Source organism: Ranitomeya imitator, chromosome 2 (assembly GCF_032444005.1).
Source record: "Ranitomeya imitator isolate aRanImi1 chromosome 2, aRanImi1.pri, whole genome shotgun sequence".
NCBI classification, from domain to species: Eukaryota; Metazoa; Chordata; class Amphibia; order Anura; family Dendrobatidae; genus Ranitomeya; species Ranitomeya imitator.
This window is the reverse complement of record NC_091283.1, coordinates 328,836,148-328,842,147: the sequence shown is the minus strand read 5'-3', so window position 1 is coordinate 328,842,147 and position 6,000 is coordinate 328,836,148. Positions and strand designations below refer to the sequence as shown.

Genomic DNA, 6,000 nt, shown 5'->3' with positions numbered 1-6,000 from the left:
TTATTTTTAACATTACATTTTTTTTTACTATTGATGCCGCATAGGCAGCATCAATAGTAAAAGGTTGGGGACATACAAGGTTAATAGCGGCGGTAACGGAGTGCGTTACCCGCGGCATAACGCGGTCCGTTACCGCCGGCATTAACCCTGTGTTAACCCTGTGTTAGCGGTGGCCGGAGGGGAGTATGCGGGCGCCGGGCAGTGACTGCGGGTAGTAAGGAGCGGCCATTTTCTTCCGGACTGTGCCCGGTCGCTGATTGGTCATGGCTGTTTTGCCGCGACCAATCAGCGACTTGGATTTCCATGACAGACAGAGGCCGTGACCAATGAATATCCGTGACAGACAGAAGGACAGACAGAAAGACGGAAGTGACCCTTAGACAATTATATAGTAGATTAACTATTGGGTTACATACTTGTCTTCTGGATCAATGGATTCTTTTCCAATAATCCTCTTTTTTCAGTCCGATGCTGATCCATCAAGTTCTCTAGTGATGCACAGCATTACACCACTATACCTGTGACTTCAGAAACTTACAGAACACCAGTACACATCTCATATAGGAAACTACTGACACAACTCAATAACACCATTTATAAATGATTTATTTAATGGCAAGAACTTTTTAATTCATATCACATACATGTTTATTCATTCTTTTAGGTGACCTCACTTAATTCATAAGTACTTTTTAATATAATTAATGTATGTAAATGTTTTTTGTTTTTTTTCTTGAACCATAATTTATCTTGGTTTGACGGACTTTCTCTTGAACTTTGACATATCGTGCTTTGTTTTTTTTTTCTTTCAAAAAGACTGCATATAAAACATTCCAAGCTTGACATGTTCATCCTCTATCAGGTTTTGTCCTGAGGAAGAGGTCCTGCGTGACTTTGAAACGCGTTGACTTTGAAAACTTATTTGAATAAACGTTTTTAAGGAAATCTCCATATCTGATAGTCTTCATCAGCAGTGCAGGTACAGACACATTATACCTGGATCAACTATTCTGCTCAGTCTTTGGACCCGTGTCCTGCAGCAGCTGATTTATGCATTGAACATGTTGCTGAGGTGTCGCTCTATCAGGTGAGTGTAATACTCCTCTATTTTGATTACATCTTGTTATCAGTTAAGACCCTATTTTTCGCTTGTTTGTGCCTCAGTATCTCGACTACAAGAAATCTCTGTAACTCTTTCCAGTTACTTGGTTAAAAGCAATCAAGGACTGCTTGCACCTTAACGGGGTCCATCTGAAACCCCAATGCAGAAGCCAAATGTCCTGAGAACTGGACTTGCTGTACCACAAATTGACATTTCTCCAGGTTAGCAAATAAATAGTTGTAGCGTTTCCCACTCCCACACTACCTCCTCATCCTGCCCTTTCTCTGTTGGAGTCCCTCAAGGCTCTGTCCTAGGACCCCTACTTTTTTACATCTAAACCCTTGGCCTAGGACAACTCATAAAGTCCCATGGCTTCCAGTACCACCTGTATGCAGATGACACTCAGATCTACCTCACTGGCCCAGATGTCACCTCCCTGCTGTCCAGAATCTTGAAGTGTCTGTCAGCCATATCCTCCTTCTTCACCTCTCGCTTCCTAAAACTCAATGTAGACAAAACCGAATTCATCATCTTTCCCCCACCTCACGCACCCGATCTATCTATTATGGTAAACGGCATCATGCTCTCTCCCACACCTGAAATCCGCTACTTCGGGGTAACTCTTGACTCTGCCCTGTCCTTCAAACCTCACGTCCAAGCTCTTGGCACCTCTTGTCGCCTCCAACTCAAAAATATTGCCAGAATCCGTTCCTTCCTCAACCCACAATCTACCAAAACTCTTGTGCATGCCCTCATCTCCCGCCTCGATGACTGCAACACCCTCCTCAGTGGCCACCCCGCTAACTCTCTTGCACCACTCCAGTCTGTTCTCAACTCTGCTGCCCGGCTAATCCACCTCTCTCCTCACTACTCCCCTGCAAATCCCTCCACTGTCTCCCAATTCCACAACGAATCCAGTTCAAACTACTAACACTGATCTACAAAGCCATCCACAACCTCTCCCCTCCCTATATCTCTGAACTAATCTCCCAATATCTTCCCTCACGTAATCTCCGATCCTCCCAAGACCTCCTACTCTCCTCCACACTTATTCGTTCCTCACACAACTGCCTCCAAGATTTCTCCCCCATCCTCTGGAATTCCATGCCTCAACACGTCCGATTATCCACCACCCTCGGATCCTTCAGACGGAACCTGAAAACCCATCTCTTCAGGAAAGCCTACAATAACCAAGCCGCAGCCTCACCACCACCAGAGCCGCCGCCTCACCGCCTCTCCACCGCCAGAGCCGCCGCCTCACCACCGCCAGAGCTGCCGCCTCGCCCCTACCTTCTGTCTCTTCCCCACTATCCAGCGTCGGACTGGGGCACCGGGACACCGGACAATCCTCCGGTGGGCCCCGCCCCCTGGCCCTGCCTGCCTCCTTCATTTGTCCCTGCAGTGCCCAGGCTGCCTCATTCACGCTCGCATACTATAGTGTGATCATCTCATGTCCTGTGTGAGAAGTGCAGCCGCGCTGCAGTTCCTTCTCCACATCACATGACATCACATCACCACACTAGTGGACCATTCATTACCGCGCGCCGCGCTCAGTGTTGGGCTGGCTGCAGACAGTGCAGTGGCTAGTAGTACTGTCTGCAGCCGCTGCAGTGCCGACTGTGTGCTACTGGCTGCTATCATGCTATTGAGAGCAGGCAGCCCATGCGCAGCGATTCGCCGCTCAGCAGACCCGGCCACGGCACCACCCCTCCTCACCCCACCAGCACCAGTCAGGAGTCACTCAGTCTCAGTCATATACCATTGCATACATTTGATTTGCATGAGTATCATTCATGATCTTCTCAACTCCGCCTCCTCTTCTAGTTCTGTGGTCTGGTTGGACTACGGTATTCTAATGCTGATTGGCTGACATGCAGCCAATCAGCATTAGTTTTGCTTTGTGTGACCTCACAGGTCACAGCACAGAGTGAGCTGTGCTGTGATTGGTCGACTGTCCTCTTGCCCAAGCAGCACAGAGCCTGCACAGGCGCACTGAGTCCTGCACTATCATTCATAGTCGGAGTCGGAGAGGCTGCAGTGCTGCGCTGCCTGTAGCTGATGGTTCAGAGACAGTCCAGGAATTTCCTGTCTTAGTGAGTCACTACTATTGTAATAAATCAATGTACTAATGTATGTAAGACAGTATGTGATTAAAATATGCCTGCAGGCTGCAGCAGTAGACAGCCACTGAGACAGTTATGGGAGGCCCCCCCGGCCCCTGCAATCTAAAGCGGTGACACAAGGTGTGGGTCTGGGGGGCCCCCATATAAAATTTCTAATTTCCTGTGGTCCCCCTTCCCCACTGTCTCCTAATTTGCTGTGGGGCCCGGTCATCACTCCCACCATTTCACCTCTGGGGAAGGGCCCCTAAGGGGCACACAGGGGGCCCTCAAGAAATTAGGTGACACAGTGGGGAAGAGGTCCTCAGGAAATCAGGTGATGTGACACAGTGAGGAAGGCAATATAGTACGTGGCTGGGCAATATACTACGTGGCTCTGTGCTGTATATACTACGTGGCTGGGCAATATACTATGTCGCTGTGCAATATACTATGTGGCTCTGTGCAATATACAACGTGGCTCTGTGCTGTATATACTATGTGGCTCTGTGCTGTATATACTACGTGGCTCTGCTGTATACTACGTGGCTGGGCAATATACTACGTCACTGTGCAATATACTACGTGGCTCTGTGCTGTATATACTACGTGGCTCTGCTGTATATACTACGTGGCTCTGTGCTGTATACTTCGTAGCTGGGCAATTTACTACGTGGCTCTGTGCTGTATATACTACGTGGCTCTGTGCTGTATACAACGTGGCTGGGCAATATACTACGTCACTGGGCAATATACTACGTAGCTGGGCAATATACTACGTCACTGGGCAATATACTACGTAGCTGGGCAATATACTACGTAGCTGGGCAATATACTACGTAGCTAGGCAATATACTACGTAGCTGGGCAATATACTACGTCGCTGTGCAATATACTACGTCACTGGGCAATATACTACGTAGCTGGGCAATATAGTACGTCACTGGGCAATATACTACGTAACTGGGCAATATACTACATGGCTCTGCTATATACTATGTGGCTGGGCAATATACTACGTGACTGAGCAATATACCGTACTATGTGCCTCTGTTATATACTACATGACTGGGCAATATACTATGTGGCTGGACAATATACTCCGTAACTGGGCAATATACTACATGGCTCTGCTATATACTATGTGGCTGGGCAATATACTATGTGACTGAGCAATTTACCGTACTACGTGCCTTTGCTATATACTACGTGGCTGGGCAATATACTACGTGACTGGGCAATATACTACGTGGCTGGGCAATGTACTACGTGGCTGGGCAATATACTACGTGGCTGGACAATATACTATATGGCTGGGCAATATACTATATGGCTGGGCAATATACTACGTGACTGGGCAATATACTACGTGACTGGGCAATATACTATGTGCCTGGGCAATATACTACGTGGCTGGGCAATATACTACGTGCCTGGGCAATATACTACTTGACTGGGCAATATACTACGTGACTGGGCAATATACTACGTGGCTGAGCAATATACTACGTGGCTGGGCAATATACTACGTGCCTGGGCAATATACTACGTGGCTGGGCAATATACTACGTGCCTGGGCAATATACTACGTGGCTGGGCAATTACTACGTGGTTGGGCAATATACTACGTGGCTGGGCAATATACTATATGACTGGGCAATATACTACGTGGCTGGGCAATATACTATGTGCCTGGGCAATATACTACGTGGCTGGGCAATATACTACGTGGCTGGGCAATATACTACGAGACTGGGCAATATACTACGTGGACATGCATATTCTAGAATACCCGATGCGTTAGAATCGGGCCACCATCTAGTAAATATATATTCACCTCCCGCACTGGCAGTTTTCCAGTGATGTTGGGGCTGGATCTCATTGTTATGAGCACTGATGGGCAGCTTTGGTCTTGGGCAATCCCTTTCAACTGAGCGATACATAATTGTGATTATACAGTGTTTTACATGTTTGGAAAGGTTGTACTGTCAGAAGCTGTGTGTCTCAATGACTCCCCTTGTAATGTCACTCACCCGAAATATTACAGCATCTCCCCTGACCACAATGGGCTGTGATATCACAACAGCTCCATAACTGATGCCAACCTCTTAAAACGACATATGTGATGAGTTATCTGCCGTGATGACCAGGTAGTGCCAGTCATAGATCCCTATGACATTTCTTGTACCTGTAACCATATAGGTATTTGGATATAGCTGTAGAATGGGCCACTAGGGTCAATTCCTCCTGTGGGCCCCAGACACCCCAGTCCGACGCTGCCACTATCCCATAGACTGTAAGTCCGCAAAGACAGGGTCCTCTCCCCTCTGTGCCAGTCCGTCACTGTAAACCTGTTTACTGTAAACGATATCTATAACTCTGTATGTAACTCCTTTCTCATGTACAGCACCATGGAATTAATGGTGCTATAGAAATAATATTAATAATTCCCTCATGTGTGGGGTCTATTTGTCTCCAGAGAAATCACACGTTACATTCCACACATAACACTGTGTAGAAAAGGCGGCGCGGGGTAATTGTGCCAGTAGTGAGGGGAAATAATGGCGGGAATGTCACTGACTGAGGAGAAGTTTCCATGTAGCGTCTTCACTGCGTATATCATTCACTGAGGCCCCTGATCATGTGACCCCTGACTCCTCCCCTCCTGTGACCTCATCACAGGTCCTGTGTGCACAGAGCAGCCATATATGTGGAGTGCGGCTCTGCGGGTGGAGGTAGGTGCTGGAGATTCCCCATTACTGAGCGCGGGGGACATTAACCCCTTCTGAGACTCTTTTG

General features: G+C 47.6%; 1 protein-coding gene across 1 annotated transcript in view; it reads left to right on the top strand.

Annotated features, from left to right (window-relative positions):
- The first annotated feature begins 5,888 nt into the window (after positions 1-5,888).
- LOC138663564 (gastrula zinc finger protein XlCGF57.1-like) overlaps positions 5,889-6,000 on the top strand; it is a 55,701-nt gene continuing 55,589 nt past the window's right edge. Inside the window, exon 1 of the mRNA XM_069749810.1 lies at positions 5,889-5,936. The gene's annotated coding sequence lies outside the window, so the exon portion shown is untranslated. The remainder of the gene's footprint in view (positions 5,937-6,000) is intronic.